The sequence below is a fragment of the Anguilla rostrata genome, chromosome 14 (assembly GCF_018555375.3).
Source record: "Anguilla rostrata isolate EN2019 chromosome 14, ASM1855537v3, whole genome shotgun sequence".
Taxonomy (NCBI): domain Eukaryota; kingdom Metazoa; phylum Chordata; class Actinopteri; order Anguilliformes; family Anguillidae; genus Anguilla; species Anguilla rostrata.
Window position 1 is genome coordinate 23,750,882 of NC_057946.1, and position 25,663 is coordinate 23,776,544.

The following is a 25,663-nucleotide window of genomic DNA, read 5'->3' on the forward strand; positions in this document are numbered from 1 at the left end:
GTTCTACTTTTTAAAAAAAGAACAGACTGGATGTTGACACAAGCCGCTCGCGCTCTATGACTGAGCTGCTCGGGTGGTGATGTAATTCCTCCTGATTGGCTGTGAGCTGCTCGGGTGGTGATGTAATTCCTCCTGATTGGCTGTGTGCTGCCAGGTCCACAGCGGCTGGGTTTAAGCTGCGCGTTGAGCACGCTCAGTACAGCGCCAGGTGCATTCTGGGCTCTTCTGTAGGGAGAGGGCCGAGCCTGTGTGGGGGCAGTGCTTTCGCATCTCTTCTTTCGCATCCCCCCCCCCACCGAAACAACGTGGGCTGCGTCTCCGCGGAAACAAACGCGATTTCAGCCGGCTAAATCGGTTTGAAAAACGACATCAGAATTCAGGGCAGCTGCAATTGTGTCAAAGGCAGCAAATTCTATCGGTCATACACTTCCCCTTCCTGTGTCACACGCCTCTGTTTTTTCCGAGACAATATATCAGACTCTCACCCAGTCAACACCACATTATTGCCTATGCTGTATTCTATTTATTGCCTTCCCCCCCGCCCCCCAATTTTCACAAAAACTTGGTATTTCAACTACAGTGTGCCCCTCAGCTGAGAGGAGGCTATTATAGTTACAGTTACAATGAGACCAGCCATTTCCATAATAAAACATTATTTCATTAATGCTGAATATAGGAGGCTGTACAGCTGGAGCTAATGGATCATGAAGATCATACTATAGATGTCTCAACTGCGGGTGATTGGGGGGGGGGGGTTGCTCTTTCCACTGAAACACTCCCTACCTGGCTGTCTCCACACAGATGCACGAACCAGGCACTCAACTCAACTCAACCCCACCCAGACCCGCACCCGCACGCCCACCCCTTGGTCTGTTTTTGATGGTTTTTGAGCTCTTTATCGCTCAGAAACCAGACCAATCAACTTAAAGGCTGAGAAGAGACAATCGAAAGGTCAAAGGCTTTCATCTGCACAAAAATATGCCCCCGCAGTTATGAATGAGGAAGCGAACGGTAAGAGCAGCAGAAGGTGTTAACCACACCTTAGTTTAAACAAAAACCCCTCTTGTTTATTGCCACAGGCGACTCTGAAATAGTTCATCGCAGACGGAAGGATACTGTTATGGCACTGAGCACGAGCAGACCAGTCTGGCGCTCATCCGGTAGCGTCGCGCGTGGTTGCAGGGGCGGGTGAAGCGGGTCTTAAAGGTTAAACAAACGGCGGGATTGCCACGGGCAACAACAGGTGGCCCCTCCCCATGAGTAGCGCGGGCGGGGTGGGGTGGGGGGGGGGCGTGGTGTTTGGCGGGTATCGGGCGTTCAGCCGCGCTAAGTCTGAAGCTCGTTAAGCGTTGACCGCGCGAATTCGAATTCGCTGCTGCGCTGAACGTTCTCTCGGTCTGCCTTGTTCTGCACGAGGCGTACGCCGTCCGCAACGTTCTGCTACTTGCGCGCAGCGGCGTGGAGGCGGGGCCGGCTCGAACGCTGGCACGCGCAAACTCTCCGACGACACGCGCGTGGCGCAGTGCAACGGCTCACCTTCGCCATATTCCGCTTCAAAAACACATGAACTCAGCCCAGGGAAAAAGTGAAAAGTGAATACGAACTGAAAAAAAAGGGGAGAACACTTTGAGAGAAATTGCTTCAGTTGGAGTGAATGAATGAATGATGAATCATGGCATTTATATAGCCCTTTTCTGAACGCTCAAAGTGCATTACAGTGGGAACTCACCTCACCCACCACCAATGTGCAGCACCCACCTGGGTGATGCACAGCAGCCATTTTGCGCCAGAACGCTCACCACACATCAGCTGAGGTGGAGAGGGAGAGAACATTTTTTCGCCAATTAAATCTGAGTGATCCTCAGTTGGAGTATTCTTTTAAAAATGATAATAATAATTATTATTTATGTGGAATTATTCAGAAGGAACACCGCAGGAGACGAGGGCTCGTACGCCGCAGGGTTTCTGCTTTTTTTTTGCCATTTTGTTTTTGTTTTTTTGTTTTTTTGTCGGTCCAGGAACAGCCCGAGGGGCACGGTGTAGCCGCTGTTTTCCACTCGGCCGGCGGACAGTTCCGGGGCCACTATAATTAGCTTAATGTTTCCGAGCTTTGTGGCTTCGCTCCTTCGCTACGTTTCAGACCGAGCGCCGCTATGCTGAACCTCTGTGGGGTTTATGGGGCAGCCGCTGCTCTGTTTATTCACAGCTTCACTTCGCTGTGCCCTGTCCGCTCTGGCCTGTGTGTGCGTGTGTGTGCGTGTGCGTGTGTGTCTGTGTGTGTGTGTGTGCGTGGTGTGTGGGTGTGCGTATGTGTGCGTGTGTGTGTGTGTGCGTGTGTGTGCGTGTGTGTGTGTGTGTGTGTGCATGTGTGTGTAGTGTGTGTTTGTGTGTGTGTGTGTGTGTGTGCGGTGTGTGTGTGTGTGTCGTGTGTGGTGTCGTGTGTGTGTGAGTGTGTGTGGTGTGTGTGTGCGTGTGTGTGTGTGTGTGTTGTGCGTGTGGTGTGTGGTGTGCATACGTGTGTGTGAGTGCGTGTGCTTGTGCATGTATGTGTGTGTGTGTGTGTGTGTGTGTGTGTGGGGGTGCGTGTGTGTGTGTGGTGTGTGTGCTGCATGGTGTGCGTGTGCGTGCTGCATGTGTGTGTGTGTGTGTGCTGCGTGTGTGTGTGTGTGCTCGTGTGTGCTGTGGTGTGGGGCGTGTTGTGCGTGTGTGTGTGGTGCGTGTGTGTGTGTGTGTGTGTGCATGCGTGTGCATGTACATGTGCGTGTGTGTGTGTGCATGTGCGTGTGTGTGTGTGTGTGCATGCGTGTGCGTGTACATGTGCGTGTGTGTGTGTGTGTGTGTATGTGCGTGTGTGTGCGTACCTGTGTGTTCGTGCGCACGAGTGTGTGATTGTCTCCCTGCCCTTTTTGCTACTCTGCAGATACACATTCTGTGATTCTGTTTTTGCAAGCCTGCAGTGTCAAACCACAAGCCTGTGAAATCCATTCAGGGACTCCGCTGTTAGCAACACCTGCAACTGTCTTATGCTAATAATACACTTTGAGGTCTCAAGTTGCATCTTTAGATAGCGTCACTTCAGCAAACACAACCAGCCAAAGCTCTCTTCCTCAAAACAGTCTTGAGACTATACACTATATGGGCAAAAGTATGTGGACACCCCTCCCTTCTAATTACTGGGTTTGGCTGCTTCAGTCACAACCATTGCTAACAGGTGCATAAAATCAAGCATACAGCCATGCAATCTCCATTGACAAACATTGGCAGTAGAATGGGTCGTACTGAAGAGCTCAGTGACTTTCAATGTGGCACTGCCATAGGATGCCACCTTTCCAACAAGTCAGTTTGTCAAATTTCTGCCCGGCTAGTGCTGCCCCAGTCAACTGTGAGTGCAGTTTTTGTGAAGTGTGGAAATGTCTAGGAGCAACAACAGCTCAGCCAAAAAACAGTAGGCCACACAAGCTCATAGAACAGGACAGCCAAGTGCTGAAGCGTGTAGCGTGTAAAATATATTCTGTCCTCGGTTGCAACACTCATTACAGAGTTACAAACTACCTCCGGAAACAACGTCAGCAGAAGAACTGTGCGTCGGGAGCTTCATGAAATGGGTTTCTATGGCCAACCAACCTTACACAAGCCTGAGATCACCATGCGAAATGCCAAGCGTCAGCTGGAGTGGTGTAAACCACACCGCCATTGGACAGTGGAAATGTGTTCTCTTGAGTGATGAATCACACTTTACTATCTGGCAGTCTGACGGACAAATCTGGGTTTGGCGAATGCCAGGAGAACGCTACCTGCCTGAATGCATAGTGCCGACTGTAAAGCTTGGTGGAGGAGGGATAATGGTCTGGGGCTGTTTATCATGGTTTGGGCTGGGCCCCTTAGCTCCAGTGAAGGCAAATCTGAATGCTACAGCATATAATGACATTCTCGAGAACTGTGCACTTCCAACTTTATGGCAAAAGTTTGGGGAAGGCCCTTTCCTGTTTCAGCATGACAGTGCCCCCGTGCACAAAGTGAGGTCCATAAAGAAATGGTTTGCCGAGTTTGGTGAGGAACAACTTGACTGGCCTGCACAGAGCCCTGACCTCTACCCCATCCAACATCCGGACTTAACACCCAACATCAGTGCCCAACCTCGCTAATGCTCTCGTGGCTGAATGAATGTGAATCCCCGCAGCCATGTTCCAGAACATACTGGAAAGCCCTCCCAGAAGAGTGGAGATTGTTATAGCAGCTAAGAGGGGTCCCGCTCCATATTAATGCCCATGGTTTTGGAGTGAGATGTTCAACAAGCACGTACGGGTGTGATGTTCGGGTGCTCACATACTTTTGGCCATGTAGGGTTATAACTACGTTACCATTTTATTATTTCATTAATCTGTATATTTGGGCACATAACTGGCCTAAAATGTGAAACTAAGTACACTTGAAACAGTCCAGCCGTCTTAAAATAGAAGACAAAATCTATGAACATATATGGAGTACTTCAATGTGCATGGGCACACAAGAACTATGATTTTGGACAAATTTATATTTTACAAGGGAAACATTTTCTCATGTGGCACCCTGACCTTACGCTTGACAAACTGATCTACTGAGAAATAAAAGTCTGCAAATATGCTATATTAACGCACAGAATAAGAGATTTTGTTGACCTAAATTTGCTTAAATCAAGTGTGTTTTATCATTGGGTGATAGTAAACCATAGTAAGTGTACAGAACACAGAGGTGATTTGTGATTGGTTGCAGGGACGGAACAACAAGTTTCTTTGGGCATAGAGCCGAAATGGCAGTCAGTTCATTAGCATAAATTCACTAGCATAATAAACGATTTGTAGGAACCACTTGGATGTGTTAATTTAGTACAGAGACAGGTGCTGACAAACACGAAGATTACAGCAGGAGATAGAAAAATAAGCAAGACAAGAAAATCTAGCGAAAGAGTCAGAGAGGGAAGGAAGAGAGAGACATGTGAAGAGAGAGCTAAAGATAGCCCAAAAGACAAATTTCCCTTTTTATCTGACCTTTGCTGAGCAGAAAAAAACTTGCATTGCACACTTGCATTGCTCAACACTCTGATTCACTCTTCCACGATTAGAAAATAAAAATATTTGCTTTCACGCTAAAATTATTTTTGCAGTTATAGCCTAGAAATGTGTATGAGAGGGAGGGGAAGTACGGTATAAATGCGGAGGATCTTGTAACCTAAAGGTCACAGGTTCTGTGGCAGGACACTGCCGTTGTACCTTTGAGCAAGGTGCTTAACCTGCACTGCTTCGGTGTTTAACCAGCTGTATAAATGGATGCAATGTAAATGCTATGCGAAAAGTTGTGTAAGTCGCTCTGGAAAAGAGCATCTGCTAAATGCCTGTAATGTATTGGGGAAAACGAGGGCAAAAAGAGGGGAAGAAGAAGATCTACTTTACTCGCTCTGACTCCTAATTATTTGCCGTTTTACGGGCGTACCGAAACCCCACGGTTAGGGCCCATCGCTTTCAGGGCTCCCTGCCTCTCTGTCCCGTCTGCGCAGCCGAACAGCACCCCCATGATGACTCGACTGCACCCGAAACTCGAGCGAACCCCCCCTGACAGGAAGCGGCCGGCGGGTCTGCCGTTCTTCACCCAAAACACAAAGGCAGCTCCACCCAAAGAGCTGAGCCTCAATGACTAAGAACAGATCACCTGGCAACTGTGATCTCTCTCTCTCTCACACCTTCACTATCTCTCTTTTACACTTTCTCTCTCTTTCATACTTTCACTTTCTCTCTCACTCTTTCCCTGTCATGCTTTCACGGTTTCTCTCACTACTTCTCTCTCACACTTTCTCTCTCTTTCATACTTTCACTTTCTCTCTCACACTTTCTCTCTCACCCTCACACTTTCTATCCTTCTCTTACACTCTCTCCTGTCTTTCGTACCTTCTCTCTCTCTCTCTGTCTCTCTCACACTTTCACTCTCTCTCCAGCTCTGTAGAATAGGTAATAATACATAATTCATATTAACTTTGAGACAAGGAGTTTTTATGGTGTAGTACTGTATTGCGCTGGTGCTGATCTCTCTCTCTCTCTCTCCTTTTTTTCTCTTTCTCTGAGATGCACTGCACGTAAATTTGCGGGTGCTGATTTCTCTCTGAGAGGTACAGCATGTATGACACGTTGGTGCTGATCTCTCTCTCCCTGAAATGTACCACATGTAAAACACACTGGTGCTGACCCCCCCCCCGCTCTCTCTGAGCGAGGATGGCGGATGTGAGCTCAGCGGTGTTGGCGGCGGCGCGTGGCCCAGCCCGGCGGGGCTCCGGAATGTTCCGCGGCAGGCCGCGGTGGTCCGTCTGCGGGAGGACGCCACGCGGCGTCTCTGGCGCGGCGCGTGCCAGACCCTACACCTGTTTCCTGCGCCGCGTCACCTGCGCTCCTCAACGGACACCTGCAACTGCAACAGGGGGCTGCGCCGCACCTGAGCACAGCCACGCCCTCTGAGCACAGGGAAATATTAGAATAAATACAACCATGCCCTCTGAGCACAGGGAAATATCAGAATTAACACAACCATGCCCTCTGAGCACAGGGAAATATCAGAATAAACACAACCATGCCCTCTGAGCACAGGTAAATATCAGAATAAACACAGCCATGCCCTCTGAGCACAGGGAAATATCGGGATAAATACAACCATGCCCTCTGAGCACAGGGAAATATCAGAATAAACACAGCCATGCCCTCTGAGCACAGGGAAATATCAGAATAAACACAGCCATGCCCTCTGAGCACAGGGAAATATCAGAATAAACACAGCCATGCCCTCTGAGCACAGTGAAATATCAGAATAAACACAACCATGCCCTCTGAGCACAGGTAAATATCAGAATAAACACAGCCATGCCCTCTGAGCACAGGGAAATATCGGGATAAATACAACCATGCCCTCTGAGCACAGGGAAATATCAGAATAAACACAGCCATGCCCTCTGAGCACAGGTAAATATCAGAATAAACACAGCCATGCCCTCTGAGCACAGGGAAATATCTAAATAAATACAGCCATGCCCTCTGATCACAGGGAAATATCAGAATAAATACAACGATACCTTCTCATCACAGGATAATATCAGGATAAATACGATACCTTCTGACCACAGGGAAATATCGGAATAAATACAAAAACCATAATAATAATAATAATAATAATAATAAAATAACAACTACTACAATAATAATGATAACAGCTACAATACTAATAATATTAATAATACAAATAAAATAAAAAATAATGATAATAATAATAATAATAATAATAATAATAATAATAATAATAAAGTTGTTATTATTATTAATACTAATAATAACTAAAATAATAATAATAACAACAACTACAATAGTAATAATAATTTTGTTTCGTCCCATTGTTATACAATTAACATTTCCACATTGGCAACATGCTCTGAAAGGTTCCTCTAATGTTTCTATACTGTAAGGTGAAGCTGAGGGAGTGCGGACAATAAAAGTGCAAAGTCTCAATACCTCAGACTGATAAAGCGTCTGAGAGCGTGAAATGAATGGAGGTAAGCATGATGAATAACGAGGCTATCCCTCTCTCTCTCAGGACGGGGAGTGTGGTCAGTCAGATGGCTCTGGCCAACAGAAGTGAAACTGCTCTCTTCAGCGAATCTCTGGGGGGGGGTTAGGCGACGCACGGCCTAGTTGAGCCAGCGGGGCGAGAGGAGCGCGTGCCGGCCTGTCGTAAGGTCCCGCTGCATCCGCCGCGCTCCCACACACTGCCGCCACCGCTCCACCAGCGGTTATTTTCGGAAAAGTTCCCCGATCAGAACAGAACAGAGGAAGCCTCAAAATGAAAAAGAAAAAAACCATTCCGTAAGGGGAAAACTCTGAAGGTTCTGCTGTTTCAGACGACGTGTCGTCCGCTGACCGGGGTTGCGAAACGCTCTCGTTTTGTTACGAAAACGCTCTGAGGGAAGAAAAAAAAAAAAAAAAGCCTGATCGAGTCAAATTCAGGGGCTGAGGAGGAGTGAGACTGAGTCACTAGCGGTCACAGGAGAGGAAAAGGTCATACTCATCAGTAAACAATCTCTTATTTAACCATAAACACGCGCTATTATACTCCACAGATGCTATCTTGGGCCGCGTGCTGATCGCTGAGCTACAGGATAAAGCTTTTGTGTGCGCTAAAAATTGGTAAAATTAGAAAATAAATTGTACACACGCTAGTTATTGGCTCTCAGCAAACTTGTAAATCAGTTTCTTGTCAAAGAGTAGAAAGAATCCTGGTTATTCACCAAAAAAAAAAAAAGTACAATTTCTCCTCTTTATCCAACAGTTTAAATAATTTCCTGTCAGACGCGTTGAAATGTATTATCCTTCCACAGCCATAACACAGAATGAATCACTAACTGGCCTCCAGCGGTACAGCCTTCGCGTGTATTTGTCATTTTCAGAGGATAGACTGTCCGCTGCCATCTAAAGCACAAACGGAATTCTACTGAACCACTGAAAGCAGCAGGCTTAGCGTGTTTATTTAATTTGCAGCCAGTCCGCCATTCCTGATTTAACTTGATAAAAAGTCACACGCCAACACAATTCTAAATCATTTTTGATTTATAAATAAGTATGTTTTTTTTATTAATGTAAGAACATTGTTATTTATTTCCCAGCAGGGAAAAGATCTATGTTCAGTCCCAGCATGCTCTGGTAAGAGTGACAGCGGCGATGCTAATTCGCTTATTAGCGGCGACGGAACACTCGCGGTGCTGGTCTGTTCGCTGTTCCCACGCCGACAGCGCCAGAGACGAGTGACATAAGAAATGCAAGCCTAGCTTGGGGGGGGGGGGGGTCGAGGCACTCGAGTTCATTTCACTTCCTGCTTCCTGCTTCCTGTAAGGACAGCAAAGGGCTGAGCTCACCGTGGTCACGCGTAGCTCCTGAGGCTCAAACTCCCCCCCCCCCGCACCCCTCCGTCCCGGGACAGGTGTCTGTCAGAGCCTCGTCCGTGTGCCCCGCCCACCTGCCTCACACAGGACGGCTTTGTTATCCCGCGCTGGGGGGGTGTGGCCTTTTTATGAATGAGGCAGTGAACGGCTACTCGGACACGCGTTAGCGACGCTGGATATTTCGGGTGTTTACTTTTTCCGGGTCATTTGCTGGACACCGGAGCGAGCCCCGGGGGCGTCGGGGAGGTCAGAGGTCGGGCAGGAGTCGGGCCCGAAAGAGTTACGGCCGAGCGGGCGAGAGAGCGAGCGGGCGAGCGAGAGAGAGAGGGAGCCTCTTCCGGCGCCCCGGCCCCACGCGCACGGGCGCGGCCCGAGACGCGGAGTCAGGCCCTCGGAGTTGGCGGTGCGCGCCGCGGCGGTTCACCGAAAGTACGCCCCGACGCAGTCCCGAGCGTTCCTGCTCCGCGCGGTCGGGGGGAGGTGGGGGGGGGAACACTCGCTCCTGCGCTCCCCCTTTGAGTTTATCGAATCCCCCCGGCCGCCAGCCGCGGCGCGTTTGTTCTGACGGCACCCCCCGTCGCCACGGAGACACAGAGCGAGACGCGTCGACCTTCACAGTCTCTCCCCGAGAATCTCTCCGTCAAACTGCTCGCGGCTAAACGGCTCGAGCCTTTCAGGCAGCCGTGAGACAGCAAGCTGGCAGAGCAAGGCAGCTCCGCTAAGGCTACATGAGCTTCATCATTATAAAATGATTATTACATCATTACATTTCATATAATACATTTGGGATACAATAACCTGTGATGTCATAAGTGCCCTTGAAGTATAAAGGAATTCATATGTAGATATATACTAAAGGATGCAAACACACATCTACATTTTCTCTACACACATACAAATATACACATACGTCTTGTGTATGACCAAACAAAAATATTTCCACTTTTGTCAGCATACTGCATGAAGTAATATTAAATGTGCCGTAATTTAACTTAAACAGTAGAATAACAAAACTAACAAAACTGCAGTAATTAAAAACCCTTTACATATGCCATGCATATAATATATTCCTTATACTTTGGATTTTATGCACACCTTATATTCTCCAATACTTTGTTTTTGACCCACTTTTCTATACTGCTTCCTACCTAAAATCAGCTCTGTGTTTATGTGATAAACAGTCTTATTTACCAGGAATTATTTCCGTCTTGACTGAAAACAGTAATTACCGTAATTACCTGGAGAAAGTGCACGGTGAAGTGTACAGTGTTAAACGCTACAGGTTTAATAGAGTATAATATATGGAATATAGAGTGCTTTACCTGAGAAAAGGAAGGAGAGGGACAGAGAGATGGAGTGAAAGACTCTGGTTGGGGTGCTCACCTGGTCACCTTGGGCGTGGGCACACGAGGCGCTCCTATTGGCTGGCCTGGACTGCTGATGTCACCAGTGGCTCACCTTGGGTCCCTGTGGTGATGTAAGACATAAGCCAGATCAGTGTCCGCACCCTGATGAACAGCTTGAGTCCATGTTTTTGGCATGACTGTCTCAACAATTCTGACATGTTTTCCATTAGCAGTCAACCTTAAGGAAATATTGCTGTTAGTTCATCATTTCAATTTGACACATTGGGATTGTTCCCAATGCGTTGGTTTATGGTTTCTCTTGTGTTGGCATTTGCTGTAATATTTCTTCAGCTTTTTTTTAAATCATATTTTGTTTTTGCTTATAACTTGAAATGTTTTTCTTTGCTTGCCTCACATATTCAGTCATTATTTTTCAGTTTTAATTTTTTATACCACGCTGCAAGATGGAAAAATGAAATATTTCTGCAGAGAACCAGCATATAATACATATCTTCATAATTAATTATAAACATGCATTAATGTATAATAAGGAGTACTACCTGCTGAGGGTTGCTTATAATCATTTACATATTATAATACAGTAACACCTAACCATGTGCAAAATATGCGGGAAAAGTACAATGATTAGAAGATATTACATCACAAGTGGGCAGTTTGGGCATTCTGTTCAGATTTCAGACAGATTTCTGTCTTTTCAAACTGGCCTGTCCACAGCTGAATAAAAGATGAATAATTGGTGGGGTTGATTGTTTTATAATGAGCAGTTGCCATAAAGGCCCGTTAAACTTGGATACGCAATGCAGTTCATGACTTCATATCCTTATTTGTACACAGCAGTAAGTAAGCATGCGCACCTTGGAGCGATTAAGGCATTCGTTGCGCCTTATGTCACATTAATAATGCATCATGAGCGAGCCGTGAATGCGCATGCTTTATGAACAGCGCTCAATGCGTCGCATGCAGCTACCGGAGAGAAGCATGCGCTTGCTTCGGAGATGGGAGCCGGTCTGCAGGATCGTATCCATCCTTCTGCTAAACTGGTGCCAATGAAACGCACTTAAATCCCATGAGTGCCCGGGACTACAGCAGGTTTACATTTCGCTGTGCTGACCCAGGCGGAGTGGGGAATCGGCGCGTGGAGGGTTTGCACAGCACCGGCCGGGAGATTTTCTTTTAAAAAATCACATTCTGTCGTCTTTTACTGCTGATGGGCCGTCCTAGCGTTCCTTCCGATGGCTTTCGCCGTCGGCCGTTACCATGGCGATGCGGAGCACGTGCTCACGGATCGGCCGCGGCAGAAAAGTTCCAGAATTGTGCTGTGACGAAATTATCGCCTAATTATGCTGCTGCGGCTACCTGCGCCGGGAGCACCGGCTGACACGTCTACAGCGGCGATGTTCTCCGCCGGCCCAGATCCGCCCACATCTCTACACGCATCACAACCCACCTGCCATTTTAAAACACGCTCCCTCACCCGCGCGAGGCCAGGCGGAGCGTAATCACACCGAGACCAACACACAATGCCTGCGACAGGCCTCATACTAATAACACGGGTTGCATAAAATAACATCCGCTTCTTATAACGATATTGAACCAGAAGCTAAACTGCAACGAGATACACTAATTTCATTACTCAAATCACCTACACACATCATCACATCAAAACGGTATTAAATATCTAAAAATAATCCCACAGCGATCAAAATAAAACCTTGATTTGATGCACCTCTTTCTGTTTCACGCCTGTTTTATGTCGCGTAGTGTAAACTGTCTGTGAGTCGCGTTCATCTCTTCCTTTAGCACGGCGGGCTCAATTTATTTCACCTTTCGCTCCGCGGGTCTAAGGAAAGCAGGCGGTCCCATCACACACGCCAGCTTTATGGCGGGGACTGCATTACAAGATGCGATGATTAGACTGGCTACAGGCGCACTCAATCTCGTCCACTGCAGTCTGACTACGTGCTAACTAGCACACCAGCTTCACACGCTCGTCACTGCAGTCTGACTCACTACTTGCACACGCCACGCTCCACTGTCGTCCACTGCCAGTCTGAACTTGTGCTACTTCACCTCCTGGTCCACTGCGTGGCACTGCAGTCTGACTTTGCTAACTTCACCGCCGCTCCCGGCTGCCCACTCATTTGACATGCGTCCCTATCACACACGCCGCTCGCTTACTGGTCACGAGTTGGACTTCGGCAACTTACACGCGTCACTGTGTAATGCGTTTTAGACTGCTAACAGGCAGCAGCTCCACTGCTGCGTCCACTGCAGTCTGACTTACGTGCTAACTTAGCACACCGCCGCGCTCCCACTGCTGCGTCCACTGCAGTCTGACTCATGTGCTAACTTAGCACACCGCCGCGCTCCCACTGCTGCGTCCACTGCAGTCTGACTTACGTGCTAACTTAGCACACCGCCGCGCTCCCACTGCTGCGTCCACTGCAGTCTGACTCATGTGCTAACTTAGCACACCGCCGCGCCCCCACTGCTTTTCCCCATCCATATCAATAAATCCGCTATTACCGCTATCCAGCGCAACCACGGCTCGGAATTACTATAGTAATGAATACATGTTGTTTCAGCACACCCGGTAATATACTCCAGGGGAAATTAGCAAATCTATGTAGTTAATAAACGGGGCTTGCTTCGTGAAATCCGCAGCGTGCTCGGAGGAGCGATCGCAGACGCAGATAAGGTTAAACAAACAGCAGCTTCCCTCCGCCGGCCCCGGAGAGCACGCGGGTCTCGCCCGGAGAGCAGCTCCGTCGGCCGCCGCCGCCGAGCGGCCCGATGAATTAATCAATGGGACGCAGGTAATCATCATTTTCACAGCGGCTTCCAATTAATGGCCCCCCCGTACACTTTTACAAATTACATATACATAATTAAACAAACAGGCAGGGCCAGGGCCGGCGGAGACTGATCCAACGCTCTCCGGTTTCCCGCAACCTCCCTTCACTGATGAGGGGGACCGGAGCGGGGGTATCTCTCTCTCCCTCCCTCTCCCTCACTCTCTCTCTCCCCCTCCCTCTCCCTCACTCTCTCTCCTCCACCTCTCCCTCCTCTCTCTCCCTCCTCCCTCTCCCTCGCTCTCTGCCTCACTCTCTCTCCTCCCTCCTCAATCCCTCTCCCTCACTCTCTCTCCCTCCCTCTCTCCCTCACTCTCTGCCTCACTCTCTCTCCCTCCCTCTCTCTTTAATCCACCCTCTCCCTCCCTCCCTCTCCCTCACTCTCTGCTCACTCTCTCTCTCTCCCTCTCTCTTTAATCCACCCTCTCCCTCCCTCCCTCCTTTTCTGTCTCACACTTTCTCTCTCCCCGCTCTCTCTCTTTCTCATACTCTCTCTTTCTCTCTCCCCCCTCTCTCACTCTCTCTCTCCCACTCACACTCTCTCTCTCTCCCCCCCATCTGCCCTTCTCTCTCTCTCTCATCATCTCTCCGTCGTTCTCCCCCTCTCTCTCCCTCTGCCCCCACCCCTCTTCACCTGACTCGCTGACTTTCCAACAGAGACTAACAGCGCTCGGAGCGATGAGAGGGGGCCATGTCTCATTCACTCAATCGCTCTCTCTCCCACCCTCCCTCTCTCTCTCTCGCTCCTTTCATGTGACTCCCAAACAAGGCCTGGAGCTGAAAGAGGGGCAATATCTCATTCTCTCTCTCTATCGCTCCATCTCTGTCTCTCAAGGGGTCTGGTGAGAGAGGAGAGGAGACGAAGGGAAGTGGGATTTTCTCTCACTGCTCTGCAAAGCAGAACAGGGGTAGGGAGGAGTTCTCTCTAATTTCTCAACATCTAGATCTCTCACTCTCTCTCCCTGCCCCCCCATCTCCCTCGCTAACTCCCCCTCTCTCTCCCCCCCTGCCCCCCTCTCTCTCTCTCTCCCTCCCTCCCCCTCCCTGCCCCCCCCTCTCTCTCTCTCTCTCACTCTCCCTCCCTGCCACTCTCTACCTTCCTCCCTCTCTCTCTGTCCCACGGGAACCTGTACTGGATCAAAGAGGAGGGGGGGAAGAGAGAGGGGTCCCCCCCCACCCCGCCCACGCGAGCCGTGCCGGGGAGCGGCGTTTCGCCAGAGGGCCGCCGTGCGCCAGCGAGGCGGGCGTGGCCAGGGTAACGCCGGCCCGCCGTGTTCCCCCGTTTTAACTCTCCCCTCCGCCACGCCGCCAATCAAAGCAGCCGGCCGCGTGGGCCGCCATCAAAGGACAGGCGGGCGGGGGGGGGGCCGGAGCGGCAGGGGGGGGAGTACAAAATCAAACACGGTACGAGGCAGGTGAGACAGCGCGGGGGCGATGGGGGTGGGGGGGCGCGTGGGCGAGTGGGGGGGGGGTCCCAGCTGAGTCTGCCGTGACCAGCATGCAAGCACCTGCTCTTAAGTCCACCCCCTCCCCCCTCCCCCGCCACATTTACCGCCATCTCAAAAAGCACTACTCCAATACGGATTAATAATTACATCCCCCCCCCCCCCAAAAAAAAAAATAAATAAAATAAAATAAACAGGGTTCATTCCTTCTGTGGTATTTCAATTGTGTGTGTGTGTGTGTTGGGGGGGGGGGTCAACTTTGAGATAAAGATTTATCATCCACACCCCCCCCACACACCCCCACCCAGAATTTTCTGAGGGTGAGTCTCCCAGATCATTCATCACAAAGAAAAATTGTATGATGCACGTTGCAATGAGGACAGGAACCCTCGCCCCCACCCCCCCAAAACCCATCCATTTCCCGGCGCTTTTGACAGGTCCGCTGCCACGCCCGTCTCCTCCCGTCACCCCCCAGTCGCACGGGGTGGGGGGGAGGAGTCAGTCACCGCTCTCTAAACATGTGAACAAACCGCGTCTCGTGCTGTTAGCTCACGTAGCGCAGGGTGAATTACGACGCGAGCGGACAAAGAGGTGGAACGCCGCGCACCGCATTAAAAAAATGAAGGATGTTCCCGTTCCCGTCCTCTCAAGATCGTTTAGCATTAGCGAAGAGGCCCGCTGCCATGCCGAGCAGGACAGGTGTGAATATTAATGACTCTCTAGATCAGCAATCGCGCTCAGAAGAGGTTGCGGTCTGCGTCAGTAGGTGGAAGTCTTGAAACACAAAAAAGTTCCGACACGTTACAAAATTCAGAAGCTTGTCATGCACATGCATTACCTTTAATCGATCTTCTTTCTGTTAGAGTTAATTCACACCGAGCACGAAACTGCGCATCATCATTCAGACCGTCCACATGATGACTACTAGTCACAACCAGGTGCCCAAGTAGTTGTGCTTTTCGTCAGTAGCGTGCGGCAGTGCCCTTCAAATCCTCAAACAATCCACTGTTCCTCACCCCATCCACCAGCCTTTCACCTGCACCAGTCCATCCACCGCCTCCCCAATTCACGCACTCCCCTATCTTCCTATTCACATGCCCTCCACCTCATCACACCTCCTACCCACCAACATGCCCTCCACCATCTCATCCGCCCTCCCACCCATGCCCACATCTGCCTCCTACCAATCCAGCGCCCCCACTCCCATCACTGTCTTCCCACCCATCGCTGCCCCCTCAACCCTACCCCATCCACCTGCCCTCCCACCCCATCCACCCTATATGAGACTGCGATCAATTCTGGAATCTTCCGTGAGCTTCTGTTTCTCAGCTGCTTCAGGTCCATGAAAACCAAAAGTTGGTGCTGGGTGCCCCTCCCGAGAAACGGGTGAGTCACTGTCACGTGATCCACTGGTGAGGCCAGGGAGGTTTAACGTTCATTCATGTGGGCTCTGGCAAAAACCTACGCAGATTAAATGTTCCATATGTGTGATGTTTGGCCATAAAACTAAGCAAGAAAAAGTATAAATGAAAAAAAAAAAAACGCATTTTTACGGTTCTTCTGAACTTGACGGCAGAGCTCCAGTTTCCCCAGTGCTCAGAAGAAACAGCGCTGTGGACGTCAACAGCGAAGAAAAACACAAAAATAGAGAGCCCGCATTCAAACAAGAGCTGGAAATGTGAGGCAAAAATAGAGGAACCTAAATAGAAAACAATGTTATAATGTGTGTGCCGTCCATCTTAAAACCCCCACATTGAATCGGGCCCTGGGAAGGGGGCAGGGAAAATTCTCTCTGTTCTCGTTTTCATCCCACTGCGGAAAATGCGATTACGTTTTGTCCTAAAAATCCTCGCGCATACATTATTGTTCCCGCGCAGAACTAAGCCTTCTGCATTAGCAACCGTTATTTTCTCAAGGTATTAGAACAAAGGAGCCGGGACGTAAGACCGCTGCTGATTTTAATGCATCCCGCAATGTCCACCGCGGTACCAAAATTATCCTTTAAAAAGAAGAGTAAGGCTAAAACTAACAACAGGGGCTCCAAGGTTGCTTAGAGGTGAGAAAGGGTAATTTAGGCTACAGCAAATGTACTAATTTCTGAGGAAATTATATCCACGAACCTTTATCTGAATACTCACTTCTGCATTCTGCATGATTTAAAAGTGGCACCGTGTATTTAGTATAGGCCTATCTTTCTTTGGCACTGCATTTTTTTTCTTTACTTAGGAATAAAAAAAAGTTGTCAAGCGCTCCAGGAAAAAAATAAATAACATTCGCACAATGTAATTATTCTGCAGGCCTACCATACCAAGCACCCTCTTCCAATACTACACTGAAGTTACATTGTTCATTACAGATAGCCTCCCAGATAAATACTTTTCACCGAAAACTGTATATGACACAAATATCAAAACATTCTCAGACTGAGACTGAATATCTAGAACACAAAGGAAAGAACAGACGCTAAAGAAAAACGGCGGTGCTCATATAACACAAACTAACGAGGGCTGTAGCACCGTTGTAGATTTTGTTTTTCCTATTTATTTATTTTTATTTTTTAAATCACATTGTCTTCAAAGAAAATAAAATACCACTCAACTCCTCCGGGGCGCACAACGAGCACGAGCGCGCGCACGGGCTGAGCGCAAAACAGCGGCTCTCCGGCCTCCCTGGCTGCACGCGCTGTACGGGGGCTGCCACAGTTTCTGCGTTTCATCTCCAGAAATTGAATATTCTCTCTCATCGCAGGCATGGAGCTATAAGCGCTCGGGGGGGAGGCAACAAGCACGAATACTCTTTCTCTTTAGGAAAGTCGGGATATATTTAGAAAAATATGCCAGGGACATTAAAGCGAAACTGTCGTATAAAGCTCCTGACAGTAAGACAAAAAATGTAAGAAAAATAACCCACCCTCTGTAAATCACATCGAGAGCAAAGAAAAAATGTTGAAATTTTCTTTAAGAAAAAATGGGGGTGGGCGTAGGACGGTCCGTCAAAACATACTGAAATGTTTACAGGAGATTATCTTCCCAGATGGGTGGAAATTCATCCATCCAACTAATTCGCCGCAAACTTTAATTTGCATTGATGTGATGTCATCGGCAGTAGCCTACCTGTCTCACGGTCCAGATTTTAAAATGCGAGATGAAGGTTGTTATTCACATACGGCCACCTGCTTTCAGGGGTTAGGAAACGCGAAGCAATGTGAATCGTTTTGCCAAACTGTATTCAGAATCAATCACGCCATTTACTGTGACAACTGGAAAGCTATCGATTATTTAAAATAAAATAAATTCAATTTGAGATGTCCAGCAATTACTATATGACGCAAGAGTTTTATTTTCATGGAATGCAAGGGCCGCGGAGGGAGGTTTCGCTCACGCGGCTGTACAGCTGGTGCGCGGCAGTCCCACTTGGCTTTGGGCAACGAGCGTACTGATGATTTATACCATGTCACCCGCTAATAAGGCTAAAAGACGTTCGTTTGTCTTCCGCGGCATTTGCCAGAAGATCGATGAACGCTGATTTATCGTCTCTTTCACACGTGGTCTATTGAAAGAGGGGGAAATGCCGGCACATCACGAAGTAATCAGGTGCCGGAAACGCCCTGTCTACTCCACTACCCAACTCAAATTTCAAAAAACGTACTATTATGTATATCGAAGGCGACAATAATGTAAAATAATCAATGTAGAGAGTTGGAGGACCAGCGTCCCTTCCATGAAAGCGGGAACAACAAGCATGGAGATACTGTATCTTCCTCTTCTGTTAAATGGCTGAGTATATTTCGAATCTGTTCTCAAATAGTAAAAAAATAAAATAAATAATAATAAAAAAATCAAGAGACTAAAGTGGAAAAGTGGACAAGATTTACAGATTGTTCTTAAAGTGTGTATTTTATATGCTGAAACACTATTCCATAAAATAAGTGTGTCTAAGTGTGTTTACACCACTAGGAGCTTTTATTATGGCAGAAACTTTTTTCCCAGTTTTGGTAACAATATTTTAATTCGTTTTTTTTATTTTTTTTTAAAAACAAACAAACAAAACAAAAAAAAACAGGTAAACCAATCCTCGTAATGGAATCGCCCTGATTGAAAGTTTATCTAAATTTTGTATCGTTGATTAATGCTGCTGAGTCAAAAGAAATGAATGGAGATTTGGACGTGATTTGAGACTTCTCCACAAAGTAGCATCTCCGCATTCATGCAGAATCATTGTGAGGGTAACAAGTGATTTTCATTTACCAGTAGCTATTTATTTTATACAACTGCACTACAAATAAGAACATCTAAAAAATAATTAAACATAATATAGGCAACCACAAGCAGCTGTATACAGCCGTTGCGATAGCCTTATGCGAAGGTTCATCCCCTAATTGATGTGGAAGGCCTTGAAGGGTTTTTCTCCAGCTCAAAGTTCCTCACCCTGCTGACATGGTGCCCCAAACGCACCAGTACTATCAAGCCTCAAACGCACCCCTATTTCTTTAAAACCTAGAATAGCTGCGAGGCTTGGCCCCATTCCACGTCTACCCTCAGGCCCTCAAAACGTAAAGTCCGAGTCTATATAATGACATCACCACGTACAAGGCACAGTTTACACTTTTTAAAAAACCTGGTCCAAGAGCTGGTACCATCAGAACTAAGAACTGCTCCTCAGTCCCCACTGGGAAAAGTTGAGTTGTTTTGCACTGCTCCATTAAACACCCTAGACGCAGTCAACAACAACGGGGTAAATGCTAACTTTCATAAAGGTCACTGAAAAAAAATGACCTCATAGCTGTTCAACGGGCTACAGACTGACACGTTCCTTTACTAAAACGTGCAACAATTTGTTCACCATTACGATCCCCACTCGTCTTAGTTGAAATCAAAACCGTTAATTTATATAGTGCTGACTGCCGACTGCAACGAAATGTCAACGGTGCTGCAAAGAATTATGGGCAATTCCCTTCTCCCAAGTGCCCCGAAGACCCAGGCTTCAGAAAAGGGCTCATTATGGGCGGTGTCAAGCCCTCTGAAGCTCGCACACGTCTTATATGCGGGGTGACTGTGCAGCCTGGGGTGGGGGGGTGGGGGGGGGAGGGCTCAGAGTTGACTTTGGGACAGGGGGAAAGTCAAAGACTTCAGGAGCAGTGGCATATATGTCTTCTGGGCGCGGTCATAGCCCAATAGCTTTACGGTGCTTCTTGGGGCGAAGGAAGAAATGGGGCCCCCACTTGAGATGGGAGAATGAAAACAGTGACCCCCTAATATGGGAGGAAGGGACACCACCCCCACCCCCCATAAAATTCACCGTTACTGAACTGAATCATACCCCTTTTTCTGCACTCCTTTCATTCTCCTGATTGATTGACGGTTCTCGTGGATGGGGACATCACCGCATAATTAATGCTAATAGTAATTAAATAATCCATTTTTGAACGTCCACTGGGGAAACGTCAGGGCAGCAAAAGAAGCCGGACGCAATTTCTGCATAAGCAACGGTATTCAAAGGCTTTGAAACCGCATTTGTTCCGCGCTTTCTTTTCTACGCGGAATCGAACCGTCCTGAAAACTGGAAGAGCCGAGCCTCTCTGGGCTCAGACCCCAGCTAGCCCCGGCGCGGTGCGCTCGAGTGTGTGAGAGGAGTCGGGGGAACGTATCGATTCCCGCTTCACCCTTTTTCTCTAAAAGCACACACACACACAGAAAAAAAAAGAGAGGCTTCTTTTTTGGCTGCCTGCAACGGACCCCAATCTTGTTAATGTTTCATTAGAATTTTTTTGTACCCATTCAAAGGGGGCCCTTTTGTGTCCTCGCCGCGCGTCGACGGCTAGATCGTTAAAAGGGGCGAGAACTCGGCACAGAGAGATCGGGGTGAGGAGACCGGGGCGCACAGAGAGGAGTCGGGGGGCGAGGAGACCGGGGCGCACAGAGAGGAGACGGCGGGTGAGGGACGGGCGCCAGAGGGTCGGCGGTGAGGAGACGGGCACAGAGAGGAGTCGCGGTGAGGCCGGCCAGAGAGAGTCGGGGGGGGCCGGGCGCAAGAGAGAGCGGGGGAACCGGGGGCACAGAGGGTCGGGGCTTTCGCCCGGCGGCAGAAGACGACGCCCGGCACACCCTCACTCCTCGGCTCCCAAAATGACATTACGGAACTGGAAGGGGGGCGCGGAGGGAGTTGGTGGGGGGGGGGGCGTTATTAAATTTGGTGGCCCTGTTTCTCTCAGGCTTCGCCTGATGGGCGCTCATCAGTATCTGTCACTGCAGCCGGGCTATTAGTCACCAGCCAGCTGACAGGGCCTCCTTGTAAAGAGATAGGAGCCCCCCTTCAATCCCCCACCCACCCCCACCCCCCCCCCGCTGAGTGCCAAGTGTCTCCCCCAACAGGCTGATGACCCGACAGCATCCTCTTGTGCCGGGGGCGGGGGGCGGGTGGGGTGGATTTGGGGGGGTTGTTGGGGGGCTTCTGGCCTGTTGACCGTGGGGTTCCCGAGCGTTGACCTGCCTCTGACCCGGCCCGTGATGAAGTTAGCCCGCTGATGACTTCTCTAGTCTTGACAAAATGGCAGATCCTCGGAAAAAAAAGGGGGCCCCTCCAAAGGGGACTCGGGAGGGACAGCAGCGACGCCGGTCTCCCGCGCACGCTCCAAGGGCGAAAAAGGGGGGGGGGAAACATCTCTTCATGAACAAATTTGCCATGGCAGCTTTTGAAGTTCACTTTTTTTTGATATAGGTCCTGGCTGCTAAACATCGCACATGTGAAGAACGGTTATGCTTCTGGAACAGAGAAGATCTGTTCCATGACGCACGTTGCGTTGAATCAGGCGTTTGATGTTACTTTTCTTCAGGTGGTTCCTCTGTAAACTATGATATGCAGTCTCTCCATGTTCTTTTTTTTCATCTTTTTCTTTTGTAGTCTTGACTGGAAAAGTTATAAAAATGATATGCCTTTATATCAAACAGGATTATGCCTTTTAAGGATGGGAAATTAACTGCTCAGAACTTATTGTTATGAAGTTTAATTAAATATCGTGCATTAAAAATGAATGAACGTTCTCTGAACATTACAAGCTGTTCACGTATATCTGGCTGCAGAACACAGCAACAGTCAAACCGCAGAATGCTGCAGTGCAGTCGTGTAGATTCAAAGAATTCCTCAGATCTTTTTTTTTTCCCCCTCTGTGATCAATATTGTGAAAAGCTTTAAAAAGAAAGGGTAATTACTATTTTTGTAGGATTCGTTTTATTTTCCATAATCCAGATACAAAATTATGTGAAACGGGAGACCGTTGTCTCGGATTCCGTCTTGCTGATAGTAATGGATTCCATCTGGGGCCAGACACCCTTCTGGGGGCGATCAGATGGGGCTTCTCTGATAGCCTGATATGTGCTTAGCCGGCTTTTCCACCGCATGTCACCAGTGATCATCAAGGGTTTTTTTTGGTAAAACATATATAAACATCAACTTCATCTTATAAAGTATTTCACTTTTTAAAAACACAACACAAGTCCTGCGTGCCGCTAAAGTCGCGCCAGATGCTGTCAAGGCGTGAAGATGAATCACAGCATCGATTCGCTCTCCGAGTTTCACCAGCGGGTTTGATTTTTTTGGTTTCGGCTGGTTTGCAGCCACGCCTCGCGTTTCTCCGCCGGCCCGTGGCACCAAGAGCGGTCGAAAGAGCAGCGGGGGGGGGTCCGTCATCCGCGCCGCGCCGGAAGCTTCCGAAGGTTCGGAGCTGGCAGTGGGAGGCAGCGGTAGTGGCGGGCGGTAGAGGCAGGCGGTAGAGGCAGTGCGGTAGCTGCGTGCGTAAGTGCGGTGCGGTAGAGGGCAGTGCGGTAGAGGGCAGTGCGGTAGCTGGCGGTGCGGTAGCTGGCAGTGCGGTAGAGGGCAGTGCGGTGGCTGGCGGTGCGGTAGAGGGCAGGCAGAGCGTTCTCGGCTGAAACGCGGAGACGCCGGGAGGTTTCGGTGCGGACGCTTGAGAGGAGTTCTCCTGCCCCTGCTCAGGCGGGGGGGAGGTGGAGGTGGAGGGGGACGGGGGACGGGGGGGGCAGATCAAGAACAGATGTGGCACTGCGAGATGGCGGTCTGACTGCTGGCGGGGTGGTAGGAGGTTTTCGGGCGCTCGGCTGGACGGACGGTGGGATCAGGTGTGCGTCCCCCTCCCACGGGTCTCCCAGGAGCCCGGACGTTTTGGGTCACTCTCTGAGAAACGGAGCGCCCGGGCAGGCGGGACCACATATAACCCACCGAGCGTTCAGCGTCGACCGCCCGCCGGCCCGAATTTCACTGACCTGCAGCGCCCCGATGAAAATGTAATGTTGATTGCGAGCTCCAGTTAGATGAATACATGCTGAGCAGAGCAATCACGGAAAGGTAAACTACTGGGATATTTTCGAAAACAGCCGCTTGGTTTCCCTTCTGGAGGGCTTAGTGTATGTTGAGTTGCCCTTCGCCTGAATGCAGGCACGGATCGACAGAGAGCGACGCACACAGACCCGAAGGCTGAAGGTTCTGGGCAGGAAGTCGGTTATAACCTTGCGCAAAGAGGAGGTTTTTGAACCGTAATGAACCTTAATTGCTTTGACAAAATATCCAGCCGTACATTTTCATGATATTGGAAAATGTTAGCAACCAGCTGGCCCCAAGTAGCTTGGTCATTTATAGGGGCTTGTTAGTCAGGCTGGGCTCTATGGTCTCAGGTTCAAGGCTCTGCATATGCCAGCTGCTAACCATCAGCAAAGATTGGTGATATCTACATGTGTTAGCTATCTAAATGTCTATCAAAAGCTATCAAGGCTTAAGCCTATTTTTCAGTCATATCCTATCATAAGACCTGACAATTAATTTGTGTCCCTTGTAGGGGACATAAGTCTCTTCATCTCAAGAGCCATATAGTCTAGTATGCAGAAAACTACAATAAAAGGACATTCAGTAAATATATATTTTATTTTTTTAAAAATATTTTCACTGCAACATGTTTTTGTCATCCACTCGTCAAAAAAATGTAAATGCTAGCGTTTTTTTCTGCTGGCTCTCAGGGGTAGCAAAGGAGCAGTTAGTGGGAACGCGCTGCGCCCAGGAGTGAAAGCTGGCCCTGGGTGAGGAGGATGAGGAGGGGGGGAGAGGGAGATAGATCGCGAGCGCATTCCCTCGTTCTCGAGGCGCAGTCACTCAGCCCCTCCACGCAGAGACACGCGGGCAGCCTGCTCGCGTTAGCGTCACGGGAGGGAACCGGACACGTCATTCAGCTCTGTGCGGTTCAGCCACGCCCACTTCGGTTCAGCTCCGCCCCCTTCCGTCCAGCCCCGCCCCCTTCAGTTCGGCTCCACGTGCTTCGGTTCAGCTCCGCCCCCTTCTGTTCAGCTCCACGTGCTTCGGTTCAGCTCTGCCCCCTTCAGTCCAGCCCCGCCCCCTTCAGTTCAGCTCCGCCCCCTTCTGTTCTCTGCGGCCGAGGTGAAGCGGGACACAAGGAGAGCGCTGAAGCAGATTTGCGTGAGTCATCGTTCAGCAGCCATTTTTATTCTCTCTTTCTGAGAGAATAATTATTGCAAGATGGCGGTAACGATAACATCAGGTGGTCGTGTCCTTAAATGGTCTGGAGCAGGTAGTTTGCGTGGGGGATGGGGGGAGCAGGTAGTTTGTGTGGGGGGGGGGGCAGGTATTTTGGGGGGGGGGGGCGGCTTTTTCGATGAATTTTCATGTGCTTCCACTGAAGAGCAAACTCACCCCGTGACATCACTGTTTTGCTGTCCCCCCCCCCACTGTTTTTCTATCAGCCATCGGAAGGTCACGGCAACCGGTCATTATCCCATCAAAGTGTCACACGGTAAAACACGGCGCTCCGATTGGTCCGGGCCAGCTGGCGAGCGCCACTGGGCTGTGTTTTCAGAGAAAACAGCAATTTTACAATCAGTGTGCCCCCCCCCCCCCCCCGTGTGTGTTTTCTGTGCATGGCTACTGTTCACAGACACCAGAGCTGAATCAGCCTATGTGCGCTGTGGGGGGGGGAGCCTCTAATTCTGGAGTTCTGAGTCAACTCTAATTGCCGACATTTCTGTTCAATGCCCGCCATCTCTCTTTCCTTAGCTCCTGCCATTCCCTCCCTCCCTCTCTCTCTTTCTCCATCTCTCTTTCCTTAGCTCCTGCCATTCCCTCCCTCCCTCTCTCTCTTTCTCCATCTCTCTTTCCTTAGCTCCTGCCATTCTCTCTCTCTCTCTCTCTCTTTCTCCATCTCCCTTTCCTTTCCTCGCCCTCTCTTAGGGTTTTTAGTGGGGGGGAGGAGGGGGGGTGCAATCAAAGGCCCCCCAACTAAGTCCAATAAAGTCCACCCCCCCCACCGTTGGTTGAGTATGAGAGATCATGAGAGGGGCTCTTCGTCAGAACGCGCCAAGCGCGAATTATGGCGGTAATCCCCCGCGGTTCACATGGGGACGCAGGACTGAGTGACAGCCAGAAGGGCCTTTCATCTCAAATCTCATAATGTGGGCTCCGCCATCCCACCGAAAGCACACCTTAGACTCTGCTACCCGAAAAAAACTCCCCGAAAATCCTGTCCCGGCCTCCGCCAAGCCGCACCCAATAAGCAGGACCCGCTCCGTTCACTGAGGTGTTTCTGCCATTCAGAAGCTTGTTATGCATGCTGTTTTTCACCAAACTTTATTTTAAAAAGTATTGGCTTTAAAGGAAACTACACCCTGTTCGTGCAACCCTTTCACAGAGCCACAAGACTGTGTCATGCCACTCATGTGGCTTTGCTTCGGCATCCAAAACTGACCCAATTCTGACTAAATGATTCTAACTGGATGATAATTTGAGATTTCAGGACGTATCGCGTGATGGATAAACTATGAGTCATCACGGTGTCCCAGTCCCTGAACTACAGAGAACTACAGCGGTGGGTCTGCTGATGAGATGGGGCAGATGGTGTTTGGTAAGGTTTAGAGGAGAGGTGGGGTGGATGGTGTTTGGTAAGGTTTAGAGGAGAGGTGGGGTGGATGGTGTTTGGTAAGGTGTCGAGGTGAGGTGAGCCGGATGGTGGATGGTGTTTTGGAAGGTTTAGAGGTGAGG

At 49.3% G+C, this 25,663-nt stretch overlaps 1 long non-coding RNA gene across 6 annotated transcripts in view; it reads right to left on the reverse strand.

Annotated features, from left to right (window-relative positions):
* The window catches only part of LOC135239216 (uncharacterized), a 106,505-nt gene that overhangs the window by 65,978 nt on the left and 14,864 nt on the right, over nt 1–25,663 (reverse strand). For 4 of the 6 annotated variants that reach the window (XR_010325309.1, XR_010325305.1, XR_010325307.1 and 1 more), the window contains exon 4: nt 10,331–10,414. This is a non-coding gene — a long non-coding RNA (uncharacterized LOC135239216). Of the gene's footprint in view, nt 1–8,604; nt 9,644–10,330; nt 10,415–22,896; nt 24,474–25,663 lie in introns of those variants that run through there. The other 2 variants (XR_010325308.1, XR_010325310.1) reach the window with 2 other exon arrangements.